Below are 15731 nucleotides of genomic sequence, written 5' to 3' on the forward strand. Positions count from 1 at the left end.
ACGAATGTTGTACCATGTATGAACCGTAAATTATGCCTTACTAAATGGTGTACAAGTTTCGGTTGATAACGTTGACTTGATACAATTCGGAAATATCAATTTTCTTTAAGAGGAAGTAATTCATCTATGGGAAGTCCTTTTTTTGAAAGAGGGATTATCCATGGTTTTATGCAAGGTTGTAAAACTTGCGACTCGGGGAGAACTCGGCCGAAGGTTTTTGAGGAGTTCTCGGCGACTCGGGGAAAACTCGGGGGAGAACTCGGGGTTTGACTAATGTTGACTTTTAATATAAATATATATATATATATTCTGATAATATATAAATAAGAGGGGTTGTTATTGTCATTTAATTAAAGGTTCAAGAGTTCATATCAAGTTTGTTCTTGGTATTAAAGTTTGGTAAAAGTTGAGGGGCTATTATTGTCCTTTTATAAAAGAAAAAAAAATAAAATACTTAAACAATCACTCATGTGCTTACCAGACCAAATCTAAAAACTCACGTTTTCTTCTTTACCCTTTATTACTCGGTATTATATAGTTTATTAAACCCTAAAAAGTTAAAAAAGACAGCCACCACCTTACCTTCTCCGGTCACCGGATTTTACAGGTTTCACCTTTTTTTCTTCCTTTCTTCACTTCCTTTTGATGTTCGTCTTCTCCTTCCTCATCTTTACTCGATTCCGCCAACATCTATAAGTTTTCTGACACTGTTAAATGATGCTTAACCGCCGTTGACCGGCGGTTGCCGGCGGTTGACCGAGTTTTTAGCGAGTTTGGTCCCGATTTATCGTTTGCTTCCTTCTGCCGTTTTCTCGCCGAGAACTCGGCCGACAACACTGGTTTTATGGCTGATGGCGGCGGTTGGCTATAGGTTGTTAGTGGTGTTGGTTACAACTTAAAGGGGTTTTAAGGTTTGATGTGAGAGAAATTGAGCTAGGGAATGAGTTTGATGTGAGAGAAATTTGATATTAAGAAGTATCAATCAAATATATAATATATATAACCATACAAATAAACATTATTTTGATAATACAATATTAGAGGATGCCATTTTTATCTAGTTCTATTTGCTAATGTTGTATATATGGTTGGTGTATATTCCGTCCTCTAATATTGTAACATTATAAATAATGTTTATCCATATTATATTTTATAGTTCATAATATTGTTTTGAATTCACATCATACACAATACCAACAATACCCAATCCCGCATATGCGATGAATTCACATCATAATATCTATTAAATTATATCTATAACTATTATCTATTATAATTCACATCATAATAGATATAATTTAATTTAAGAAAATTAAATTAAATACAATAAACATTAGAGGATGCCATTTTTATCTAGTTCTATTTGCTAATGTTGTATATATGGTTGGTGTATATTCCGTCCTCTAATATTGTAACATTATAAATAATGTTTATCCATATTATATTTTATAGTTCATAATATTGTTTTGAATTCACATCATACACAATACCAACAATACCCAATCCCGCATATGCGATGAATTCACATCATAATATCTATTAAATTATATCTATAACTATTATCTATTATAATTCACATCATAATAGATATAATTTAATTTAAGAAAATTAATATGTTCTTTTTAACCCTCCCTCTCACCCACATAAAAATATATTTCTCATCTCATTATCTCTCAAATCAAATCTAACCCTAAACCCTTTCAAGCGGCCGCCAACACCGCAAATACCCCATCTCCGGTCGTAGTCACCACCTATCCAACCATAGATAATCTCGTTACTCAACCTGTTCTTCCTTCATAAGGACTCCCAGGACTCCCATATATTAATTCCCCGATCTCTCTTAGAGAAACTGATGTTCTCAAATGTATTAACTCACTGTTATAAACTGAAGGTTATATCATTTAATTAGATATACTTTACGTTTCATATATGGGTACATTGTTCGTCCAAATATAAACCGCGAGTATTCACTTTTGTCGGGTGACTGACTTTTTTAGTGATTGGCTTCAGGTTCTCCGAGGTGTGAAATCTCAGACGTCGACCACTGCATTACCTAATGTTTTAGAATACGTATCATAGAAATATGCTTTTCGCGGAACGAGTATGAATTACCCAATCGTACATGATTACTTTCTCATCTTTCTAAACATAATCATTATGCAAGAAACTATCATCCTACTAGATGATCCTGATAATCTCATCTCATTTTTTCATTTGCCAAAATTTGAAAAAAGCGTCAAAGGATAGTGACAAGTGTCGGTTGTAGCCAATGACCATCTTCATCGGATATATTTTCTTGTAAAACACGAAAAAGGGATGTATACTGAAAAACGATGGAAATAGTGTGGAGCCTCAATAGCTAATGGTTCACAACAGCCATGAGTACAATATCTCTTGATTGATTGTTTTCAGATTCTCATAATTGGTTCGATACAGAAATACTTGTTGTCACAAACCACTAATGAAATTGTATTCGTGATACAGTGGTAGACCATTCAGAAGTTTTACATACTTAGTTAGTAGCTATTCTTCATGATTACTTAAGCTTGTAGTTATAAGAAAGTTAAATTCACCTTGAAAGAGATCTTGTGGTAGATCGACCAAGCTCTCTACTGCATTACTCTCTTAGGGTGAAATTCTATAGAGATAAAATAATCTTCGCATAAGTTGTTAATCAAAACTTGGTTAGTTTTGAATATTTTATTGTTGGAGGTCCTTGGGTACAAATGAAGAAGGCAATTCAAATGTATTTATCGAAAATAATCAAGAGAAACATATCATTATCCCCCCGGTGTGCATGCTGTTGTGTTTAATGATCTCATAGATCTCATATCTCAGTTTCCAAGCGACAATGTGTTGTTAGAGTTTATAAGGAGTTTGATGATCCGCACTAACGGGTTTACTGGTCATTTTGTAGTCCATGCACTGATTGTTTGAGATTTGTTTTTTTGGGATGGAACAACGTATCATTGTTAGATATTTGCTTTTATATCAAAGAAATAATACTGAAAGTCCCCATGTAGGTGTATTTGACTGGGAGAGGGATGATGATAGGGAATGAGATCCAACTAATCCGTTTTAGAGGATTGTCTTAAAAGTTATTAATGGTATTGTGTATGGATAACCTTCATGGTTGTGAAGATATGGATATGGAACTTGAAGGTAGCATGTATATTTCTCTATTTGACTTAAACCCTCGGAATTGGCTTAATCAATTGGAACTTCTCCATGCAGATGCTCGGCAACATGCAAACCTCCTCTTTACAAGAGGATTACCCCTGCGGTCCAGCAAGGTAATCTATTTCCTCCATGATATTGACGATAACATGTATCATTCTCTTCTTTTCTTGATTATATTTAACTTAATTTAACTTAATTTATATATAATCAACAAGAGAATAATATCGTTCATCGTCAATATCATTGAGGAAAAAGTTACCCTAATCGACTGCGAGGGTAAGTCCTCTTTTAAAGATAGTATTTTCTTGATGCCGCGCATCCGCATGGGAAAGTCCAACTGGTCGAGCAGAGTTCGATTGTTTAAGTCAAAACGAAGAATATACCTATTACCTTCAAGAAAGGTTGCAAAAATCGGATAAATCGGCTGAGTTCTCGCCGAGAAATCGTTTTAGAGTTGCTGCTGAGTTCTCGTTTTATCGGCCAAAAAATCCGTCAATGACCGATAAATTGAGTTTCTCGGTGAAATCTCGGTCAAATCGGTGAAATCTCGGTCAAATCGGTGAAATCTCGGGTATCATTAAAATTATCCCAAGAGTTAACGCAAGTCAACCGCTGAGAACTCCTAGAAATGGTCCTGCCGAGAACTCCCCTGTTAAGCTCATTCTCAAACTCCTCCATATCAAACAAATCAAATTGCTGCTCATAAATTCTTATAAACGGTTGTCTTTTCCACGCAGCATCGAAAGTAGCACGAAACACCACAAAATATTGAATGATTCGACCATCTTCTCAATGGGGAACGATAATATTATTTTTCTGATCATCTTCTATAACATGATTTTGCGTTACCATAACCAATTGGTTCCAGAACCTTGAGAGATTAAGTATGAAAAAGCTAACATAACCTGTTAGTAACTTGAGCATACACAAGATGATCTCTAGCAAAATGATCAGAGATGATTTTAGCAGAGGAAAATTCATCATTAGAGTTCATCATTGAATTCATTAATAGCAAGATGACCTGTTTAAAAGGTAAGATCTGCACCTTGTAATGCATTATCAGAAAAATGTGGATCTTGAAGAATATTTCTTTCTTCTAAATTGATGACATTCAAAATCCTTATAAAGAAAACATCTAGTAAGGCGCGATCCAGTTTCTGAATGTTATTATAAGGATTTTGAATGTTATTAATTTACAAGAAAGAAATATTTTTCAAGATCCACATTTTCCTAATAATGCATTATAAAGTGCAGATGTTACCTTTCAAACAGGTCATCTTGCTAATACTGAATTCAATGAAGAACTCTTTAATGATGAATTTTTCTCAGCTAGAATCATCTCTCATTGTTTAGCTAGAGATCATCTTGTGTATACTCAAGTTACAGGTTATGTTAACTTTTACATAATCTCCGAAGGTCCTGTTCTTTGGAACCAGTTGGTTATGGTAATGCAAAATGAGGTTATAGTAGATGATCAAGAAAATAATATTATCGTTTCCATTGGGAAGATGGTCAGATCGTTCTATATGCTGTGGTGTTTCGTGCTAATTTCGATGCTGTGTGGAAGAGAACTGTTTATAAGAATTTCTGAGCAGCAATTTGATTTGTTTGATATGGAGGAGTTTGAGAATAAGGTTAACAGTGGAGTTCTCGGCGGGACCATTTCTGGGAGTTCTCGGAGAACTTGGGGAGTTCTCGACGGTTGACTTTTGGGATAATTTTTATGATACCGAGATTTGATCGATTTTTGGCCGAGAAACTCAATTTATAACGACCGATTTTTTGGCCGATTTCAAAACGAGAACTCGGCAGCAACTCCAAAATGATTTCTCGGCGAGAACTTGACCGATTTTTTCGATTTTTGCAACCTTGCTTTCAAGTATCAAATCCATATCTTCACGAAATGAACGCTAACATACATAATACAATCTGTAACCTTACAAGACAATCCTTCAAAACGAATTAGTTGATCCAATTCCCTCCCATCATCCTCCTCCTAATCAAATACACCTACCATGGTGTATTGACTCCTTGTATTATTTTATGACATATAAGCAAATCCCTAACAATGATACGTCGTTCCATCCCATCCCAAAAATAATTAAAACTCAAACAAACTGCACATGGACCACAAAATGACCAGTAAAACTCGTTGGTGCATATCATTAGACTCCTCATAAACTCTAACAAATCGTTGTCGCTTAGAAATCGGAATGCCGAGATCATTAAAAACAATAGAGTACAAAACAATATTCATTTGGACCCAAGGACCTCCAATTAGAAAATATTCAAAACCAACCAAGTTTTGATTACTATAATAAAATATCAATGAACATTATAAATCAATATTAAAATTTTATTAAAATACCATAACAAGAAGCTCATAACCTTGAACACATGCTCATGTGGTCTTTAATGGCATGTTTCTTATACATATCGTCTTCAAATTTGGTATCTAATAGATTAAGGGTGTTGATAAATCCAACACCAAAATTGCTTACGTGCATTATTGAGTTGTACTCTACAACTGCAACCAAACAATGCATAAAAGTGGTGAATTTATCAATTTTGATGTTGGTTTATCACTAGGGATGGCAATGGCCACCCGATCCGGTGGATATCCACCGGATCCACCCGTTTCGTGTTGGATATGGATGAACTTAAATGGATATGGATACGGATGAACCTAAATGGATATGGATATGGACATGGATGAAAAGTTTCATCCATGGATATATCCATTACCACCCGAAATACATATACAGATACGTAAATACAGATATATGATTTCATATTTATTATTACAAGTTCATTTACCGTTAGATTTATATTTTAATTTCAACTCTATAATGAAATAACTATAATATATGACAATAAAACACGTATATATAACAAAATAAACTTAAAATTTCATATTTAATATTTCATAATATATGTTTTATAGTAAGTTATTCAAATTTGGTTATATCTTCGACAAAGATTACATATACAAATACGTAAATGGATATGGATATGGACATGGATGAAAAGTTTCATCCATGGATATATCCATTACCACCCGAAATACATATACAGATACGTAAATACAGATATATGATTTCATATTTATTATTACAAGTTCATTTACCGTTAGATTTATATTTTAATTTCAACTCTATAATGAAATAACTATAATATATGACAATAAAACACGTATATATAACAAAATAAACTTAAAATTTCATATTTAATATTTCATAATATATGTTTTATAGTAAGTTATTCAAATTTGGTTATATCTTCGACAAAGATTACATATACAAATACGTAAATACAGATATATGATTTCATATTTATTATTACAAGTTCATTTACCGTTAGATTTATATTTTAATTTCAACCCTATAATGAAATAACTATAATATATGACAATAAAACACGTATATATAACAAAATAAACTTAAAATTTCATATTTAATATTTCATAATATATGTTTTATAGTAAGTTATTCAAATTTGGTTATATCTTCGACAAAGATTACATATTCTTATGGATAGATTTTAATTATGTCATTATATATTTTTTTCTACTATTTTTCATCGCATATTAGAAAATATTATAACATTTTGTTAATATCCATTGGATATCCATTAACCCGCTTAATTCACTGGATATGGATATGGATGGATGACTTGAAACTAAATGGATATGGATATGGATATGGATAGGACATCATCCGATCCATATCCGATCCATTGCCATCCCTATTTTTCACTAGCCATAAATTTACCGTAGGTTAAGTTACTGAGAGTGGTTGTATAACCAAAAGACCAGATTTAGTTTAGGTGTTGTTTGTTTTTCTGTGTGCAGATCTTATTATGTCTCATGTCTTCGCGCTCGCAGACGTTTTTACTGCAGACAGTTTGTTTTCCGAAGACATAAGATAAAATAATGTCTTATTATATCTGCAGCCTCGTAGACTTAAATGTATGCTTCTAAGTGCTGCACACTGAATTAAATTATTTTGCAGACATAAAAACAAACAGTCTTCACTATTCAGCATACATTCACTATTCAGCATACAGACTTTCAAACCACATCTACTTTACAGACATGGTCCGCAGATCTTCAGACCAAAACATCTTAAAAAACAAACAGCACCTTAGTTACAACAAGTTGCTTCTGACGTATCTCTTATAGTACACGGATGGAAGCCAAAGATTACGGGACATCCAACAAGTTACAACAAGTTGCACCTTACTTACAACAAGTTGCTTCTGACGTATCTCTTATAGTACACGGATGGAAGCCAAAGATTACGGGACATCCAATTTTTTCCAACATAGCTAACCTAGCTGCTCAACCTGAAGCAACATAATAATTAATAATAATAATCATAATCATGAGATTCATAAATAAAAACATACAACAAAGGAGTAGTTTTAGTATGGTGGGTATTGTATGTACGTATGTTAGAATAGCATACATTCACTATTCAACATACAGAACTTCAAACCACATCTTCTTTACAGATATGATCCGCAGATCTTCAGACCATAACATCTTAAAAAACAAACACCTTAGTTACAACAAGTTGCTTCTAACGTATCTCTTATAGTACACGGATGGAAGCCAAAGATTTCGGGACATCCAATTTTTTCCAACCTAGCTAACCTAGCTGCTCAACCTGAAGCAACATAATAATTAATGTAATAATCATAATCATGAGATGCATAAATAAACATACAACAGAGGAGTGGTTTTAGTATGGTAGGTTTTGTTTGTTTGTTTGTATGTATGTATGTATGTATGTATGTATGCATGCATGCATGCATGCGCGCGCGCACGCACGCCCGCCCACCTCTCTCCCTGCCTCTCTCTCTCTCTCTCTCTCTCTCTCTCTCTCTCTCTCTCTCTCTCTTTTGAGCAACGCAAAAAATAAGCTCTTCTACATGTGTGTGTAGATTAGAGTGAAACTTGTTAAAGCTCTATTATAAGTAAGTAAGAGTGTGATTATTAGATAAATTAAAAGAAGTTAATTACGTTATTTTTGGATATCCGGATGTTGGATGCGTTATCTCTCTCTTTCATTTTATAGAACCTCAATTCATGCAGCTCTGGATTGTTTCTTCGAAATTCTTCGAGTCTGTGATTTCCTTAGTGTATCCGGACAGACAAGGATACACAAGATGAAATACTACTTATTATATTGGGATTTTTCATCTTTTTGTTTCTGGGAAATTATTAGGTCTCCAATCAATCAAACTTCCGGTGGATATGTGATAGAGAACAAGATGACGCCAAGCCCAATATAATAAGTAGCCCAATAATTAGTTAGGGTTTCGTTATCAATCTCTTCATATACGAGTGTTGTTAGTCAAGTTAGGATATTTAGAAAACTATGTACGTGTTTGGTATTCGGCCTCTATGGCTTGGGTAGCAAGATTTGTTCATCTTGTCTGATTAGGCAGAGATCGATCATACGAGATCATCTCTGATTTTGTTTTTCTTTTATTATCTATTGTTCTTGTTTACTCAACTATCAATCAATTAATCATTTAAAAAAAAAAAAAAAAAATCACCAACTATACTAATTCAGGTCACTGTTTTCCATCTTTTTGCAACTTAGTTCTGTAATACTCTAATACTACTACGTATTATATATGCATTTATCAGACAACAACAACATCATACATAAATCAAGCTGAAACTACCGAATATGATTTTTGTACAACAAATAATCAGTAATATAAGTTTCATGACCAAACCCTAAATCCGATAAACGAGATGAAATACTACGTATTCAACAACAAAATTCAATTTGCTTAGATGCAGAAATACCTGTAAATTAACCTTTATGTATATTATTCAGGCTGCTGTGCTGTTTAAAAGAGTACTTACTCGACCCGTTACCCAGCCCTCCCATTACAACCCTTCTTTGTCTTCAAGTGCTTATGACATGACTTTCTTCCCTAAGCGACCATTGTTATGTTTCCTTTGCTTGTGTCTGCTGAACTCAAACCTGGTGTAATCATTTTACCTCGTTATATTCGGATAATGACATTGATGATTGAGATAATGAAAGTTATCAAGTGTTCTTGGTTCTATAAAGTGTTCTATACTTAATTTTTGTACAAGTTTGTTTCCAATTAGCCTTATTGTTACATGATAAAGTTTTAGTGTTAAAGCACTTTAGTTTCCTTTTTTGGGAAATATTATCCATTTACATATTTATATACTACTCATAAAGTGTTGCAGTTTTTATCTTTAGTATTAGAACTTCACATTGGATGTCTCACTAAGATAATTGGTTTATCATCACGAATAGGTAGAAATTGACCCTCTAAACTCGAAAGACAAGAATCATTGGTCTATAATCTCATTGTCCAATTTCAACACGAAATGTTGGAATAGAAAGAGAAAATAGATTATAAGTAGCAAAATATCCAAAAACAAAGCAACAAGACAGTGTTCATTCATGTTCTACATACAAAACAAGGGCGCTCAGTCCCAAGGTAATTTCTCCGGGATCGTTAAAAGATTTCGAATTTGTCACCAAGATTTGATATATATATAGGTGAAAACTTAGTTAACAAATGGCAAACCTAAGGCCTCGGCACCAGATCCAATTATGAAAAAACTTTTGATATGTTAGAAAAATATCCTAATCAGTTTAAGTAAGCGATAATAAACAGTTTAAAACCCAACCACTATAATAAGTAGTCAGGTTCAAACCCAAAACAAGACAAACATAAATAATACGATAACTATCTTGCTTAGCATATATAATAACTGAAATGGAATGTTAAACACCCAGTTCAGCTAGTTACTACAATAAGTAAGTCACAATCTGCATGTTTCACAAAATCAAAAGTCAAGTTCGAACCTCAAAACAAGGGTGGTTTTTAATTAATTATTACAACCACTTGATCATAATAACTTAAAAGCTTAATTCCAGGTAAGCACTATAAAAGTGGATTTAATTGTTGCCATGAGCATCATTAACAACAGTTTCGGGCACTTCGCCTGCAATACCAACACAATAGTACAAAAAAAAACAAACATCAGTAGGCTACTTTAGTGTCTTGCTTTTTTAAGCTTATCATCCAAGTGATCATGCCTAAAAACAAGAAATTTTAAATAAATCCAACCGAACAAGACATTCAAATAAGTAGGTAAAATACAATATCAGGAAGAAAAAGAAAATATGGCATTGGTATCTTATTGTGCCATACTTTAATAAGCAGATGAGTTTAAATATCATATATCATTGTGTTTTCAATTGATATGCGGAAATATTTCATTGATTGAATATGTAAACTGAAACGTTTTGATAAACTGAGTTGGAGATAAAAGATAACAAGAGAGTTTAAACTTTAAGGACTACATTTTGAATATATTGCTTATATCTCAGTTGTTTTAAAACTGATTCTCTAGTTTACAATGCACATGAACATGTTTAAATACATCAAATGGTCTAACAGCTATTTCCTAAAGAGGTTAGGCTCCATAAACACTTTTGGAACCACCTTTATGTAAATGGCAATGTGCAGATATGTATCCGTTTTGTTGTCTTCATGGTTGGACTTGGTTTGGCAGCTTGTGAAAGTCTCTAAAGGGAAAGGATGAAACTTGTTTTCTGATCCCAAAGTCAAATTAACTAATATGGTAATTTGACTCTTGGCTCCTTGTATTCTAACACTCCCCTCAAGTTGAATAGTGGGATCTCCACAATTCAACTTGACCAATACATCATTGAGGGGTCTTCAGTTGACTAGTCAATCACGAGCTAGCTAGTCTTCAATTTTGTTCACTCTTCTCTCTCGAAAAGGTATTGTTAATAATTACACTGACAAAAGCATACTTTATGACAAATGACATGCTTTATGGTCAAACTAAATTTGACTTTGGTCAAAGCACAGTACTCAACGAAAATTCTATATATATTCGACCAAACCTATTTAATAATTTAACGGTAGGTAACATACAGACAACTCTTATATTTTGGACTTTTCTCTCTCTCTCTCTAAAGTATAAAGGCTCTCCGTACTTTCTGGTTTCCGACTAGTTAATGGGCGCTCCGGCCGCCGGCTTATCGCCGGTGGTTCGATGAATCTTTACCTTCTTATTTTCTTTCCCTTCGTTTCCATCTTTTTCTCCGTTCGAATTGCTCCTGACTTGATTTCTCCTGCGTTGCACCTTCGCTGACGGCTAACACAGGCGGCGAAAGCCCTTATTGGTCTTTCTGTGCTCTGTCGTTCTCCCTTGGTCCGGATATGGTGGTTTTTCAGTCGATGTGGGTATGTTCGTGTGTTTTTAACTCCGGCACAGATTCCCAAGTTGCGGCTTCTATTCCATTTGCAGGCGGCGAGGTTCGTGATGAACCTCTGCAGCGGTTTCAGGTAACCTTCTTGGTAGCTTTTGTTTCTTTTTTGCGTTGATCTGTGCTATTTGTCCGAGATTCGGTCGGTGGTTATCAGAGTTTTTGTAATCTTTTATTAAAAATTGGCAAATTTTCGGTGGTCGCTGGGTTTTCCTGGGTGTTTGACGGCCGGCGGCGTCTTCTGTCGTGACTCTAAATCCTAAACCCTTAACCCTAATCTTTTATTAAAAATTTCCCTCTTTCCTTCCGAAGAAGTACAAATCGCAGCATTACTTGGCAGCGTCGTCGTTCGAATCTCTAATTTCACTTTTTATGTCATCATCAAATGAACAACGTTCATAATTAAGATGATCATATTTTCGTAGAATGTGCAAACACTGATCTTACTTCTTTATTTCTTGATCAGGTCAACTAATACAGTTATCGCCTCATATGGAAAAGCTCGTGCCATGTTATCTTTTACTACTAGTTCTTCGTTAATTACACTGTTGACCCGATAATAGATGTTTTGGGGAAAGTTATCTTTTACTACTAGTTCTTCGTTATCTAGTTCTATTATTATTATGCATTAATTAATTAATTAATTAATTAATAGTGCTCTAATTACAGGATGTTAAAGAAATGGTGCAAGAACTCTAGTATCGGTTGCTGAGTCTTGAAAGGTATAAGTTTTTTCTGGTTCTATTAAATCTACTACAAACTATTTTTTAAATACTAAATTCATTTATATCAACATCAGATGTTGGAATACTTCATAAATGCTTCAATTTATCTACTTCTCTGCTATACGGGGTTTATTTGAATATCTGTACTACATATAGTTATTAACATGCACTATAATATTGAGTATAAAGAATCTGGCTTTAATTTATATTTTGATATATATTCAAACTCTATTTATCTGTGTAGCTCTACAATCTGCTGTACATGCAGGTTTGCAGGGAATAAGTGTTGCAAATCATCGTGTCTCTAAAAGAAGAAATATATTAGACAAGGTTTATTGATATGTTCAAAAGCTTGTTATATGCAGGATACCACTCATGACTTCCTGATGTAATTCAAGTTAACTTGTCTCTTGTAGCACCAATCGAGGGTCTGCAGCCTTCAATTTCCATTTTGTGTGACTGAACGCGTTATTATCATGGTTATAATCAAAATTGCGTTTTAGATTCATTTACTGTGCATAATGTATATCTTCTGACCTCTAAGATTTTGTTTCAGGGTAATAAAAGGACGCCTTCACGTTTTGCTGGTCGTGAAGTCGTTGTAATGACACAATGCTTAAACGGGTGGTTAGTCTCTTTCCCACTATCAATATCTTAGATAGTTTGTTTCCTTTCGTATTCCATTTGTTTCATGAGAAGTGCAATTTTTAATCATCTAATCAAGCTAATGAAAAAATCCTTAAATTAAGGTGCTTAAATTTGCGTGGCCCCAAATAATTGCCATCAGTTCATTTGAGACCAATGATAATGGTAATGGGATATATCTTTTATCTGTTGCACATAGGTGTGTTGTAGCCGTGCTTTAGTTGTTGAGGTCTGCCAAATTAGCTACAGAGAAAGGCGTTACTCAATGCTATAAGACTGCTCCCAACCATGAAGTCCTTCCTTGGACAGACCGCCATATTAATCTTCTCTTCATTTCCTACCTATCACATACCCATCACACACCACTACCAACCATGACATCTCCTCCCCATCACTTGGCCCCATCTTCTTCGTTAGATCTAGTTTTCAAGATAGCTTTTTAAATAAAAATTAACCATAACTAAACACTAGTAACTAAATACATATATACAACAAAATTAACAAACAACCCACAATTTAATTAGAACAACTCGTGCTCACTTGTGTGATGAAAAGAAGCAGGGCGAAGTTGATATGCTATTAGAGGGCAACCCTCTTATCGTTGGTAATGGTCTAATGGGTCTCATATAAAAGAGACGATAATTAACAAAGGAACATTTCCATTTATTATAGTCATACTTTTCCTCAAACTTATCTATATTCATATGAAACTTGCATATCAACTTAAGTTAGAAGTTGGAAGTTACAGATCATTCACATTATGATCTCACAATTGCACAATACACGCACCATTTGAATATAATAATAACTTAATAACAACAAAATTAAAGATCTTAATACTTAAAAGAGCTTGTCAACATATGTATTTTTTTGTTATAACTGATAAATCAAGCTTACATAAATTATCAATAAACCGCATAAACTAAAGCATAAAAAGATACAAATTTATGAAGAATACACAAATATGATCAATTTACGTAATCAATATCACAATTATATGTGTTTTAAATGAATATATATATATATATATATATATATATATATATATATATATATATATATATATATATATATAAAGCTTAACCACAAGAAAGATACAATCGTTGAAAAATATACAACTGCTTGATAGAATACGTAATACAAATGGATTTCTACTGTAATTAACTAGTAGTATTTCAAAAAAATGAACGAATACCTAATGAAGACGTGTTGACGTGCATAAGTTAAATTTAAACAAGAAGAGGAGAGAATGATACCTGCCATCATTTAGGAAAAAGATGGTTGAACCCTATGGACCGCTCGTAAAGATTGCATTTTCATTATGCCGATACACAACCATTGCCATTGGGTGGAATTCCAACTGACTAGATACTGATTGTTTAAATTATAACGAAAAATAGTACCTATTAACATTTCTGACCCAAAAATATTCATCATGACATTAAAGGCTAACATACAAAATGCGGTCAATAACCTTGGTAGAAAAACCTCCGAAATGCACGAGTTTACTCCCATTCCATTTAGGGAAAATTATTTAAAAATACATTGAACTTTCAACAAATTTCTATTGTATACATCCAACTTTCATATATACTATTGTATACATTTAACTTTCTAAATTGTTCTATTGTATGCATCATGTAACTTGTACACCAGGTATCCAGTAATTATGTAGAAAAAAATTTGTGGTTGGTCCCTCGATTTAACGTCCGTTAAATTTTTTCGTTAGATCTTATTTCATCCTACCATTCCCTTCATCAATAAGAACCCTAACATCTTCATCACTTAAAAAAAATAAGAACCCTAATTTTAAAAATCCCAAACATTGAATTCAACCATCAATGGATTATAACCTATTGTTGTTTTTTGAAGTAATCTACAAGTTGTCTCTTTATAAACTGAAATTTGGAGTATCTGATACGAGATTTATCACATCCTTTTTGTTTATCACCAAAATATCCATCATATAATATAAATCTCTAGTATTGAATTAACAAAACACTTGTCCTCTATTTTTTTGGTTCCCGTGCAACCACTTTTGCTTTTCTTAGTCTCTTCCGTTTCGGCCAAATCTAAATTAAATCCTATTGCATTTAATCTTCTCTAGTCAGTCTGTGTTAGATAAAGCAATACTAGTTTTCATCTTTTCATCAAACAAAAGCCCTTCTTTCTACTTTTTTCTCTCCAACCTAAACTTCCTTTTCATCCTAAACTAAAACCCCAACAATATAAATATAAATATAACATAATAAATATATATACATACGGATAGTATAAACAGAAAATTAGAACACAACCCTAACACCTTTTTCATTTTCGATGTGGCACTCGGCGTAATCGATCTCTGCGATGGCGAACCAGACAACGATGCCGATTGAGAAGATCTATCAAGATTGTACGTTGTTGTAAGATAATGGTTTTCCGATGGATGTCCGGCATAAAAAGATTAAGACGAGAACCGATGTGAGATTGCCTATTCCGACAACAACTGGTCGATTCCGGCATCAACCAGTGATTGGTCGATTTGGTGGTTCCGGCAATGGTGAGCAAGGATAATTTGTTCTCAGTCAAAGTTTCAAATACTAAGTCTGTTTTCTTAAAATAGTTTGTTGATTTGTTGACCAGGAGATGCATTTAAATATGTTTCTCTATGTTGTAGAACTTCATTCAAGGAAATCGTTAGTAATCAATTAAACTATTAGGAAATTGACCTTCTACTTAGCTCTAACCATGGTCAAATTGATACCCCTTCTTGTTGTTATTGTTGTTCCTGTTTTTGTGTGATTTAACAAAAAGTGCAAAAACGCTGTGATCATTGCAGTAAAATTAGAAGAAGAGGGATCAATGATAGTAATTTTGTCTAGAAAAAATAAATGAT

At 33.4% G+C, this 15731-nt stretch overlaps 1 long non-coding RNA gene across 1 annotated transcript; it reads left to right on the forward strand.

Annotated features, from left to right (window-relative positions):
- Window positions 1-12153: 12153 nt before the first annotated feature.
- LOC139863009 (uncharacterized) lies at window positions 12154-15520 on the forward strand. The gene is made up of 4 exons (XR_011764361.1): window positions 12154-12205; window positions 12477-12687; window positions 12765-12835; window positions 15215-15520. It is a non-coding gene; the product is annotated as an uncharacterized lncRNA (long non-coding RNA).
- Window positions 15521-15731: the final 211 nt, after the last annotated feature.

This window comes from Rutidosis leptorrhynchoides, chromosome 8 (assembly GCF_046630445.1).
Source record: "Rutidosis leptorrhynchoides isolate AG116_Rl617_1_P2 chromosome 8, CSIRO_AGI_Rlap_v1, whole genome shotgun sequence".
In the NCBI taxonomy this organism is placed as follows: Eukaryota; Viridiplantae; Streptophyta; class Magnoliopsida; order Asterales; family Asteraceae; genus Rutidosis; species Rutidosis leptorrhynchoides.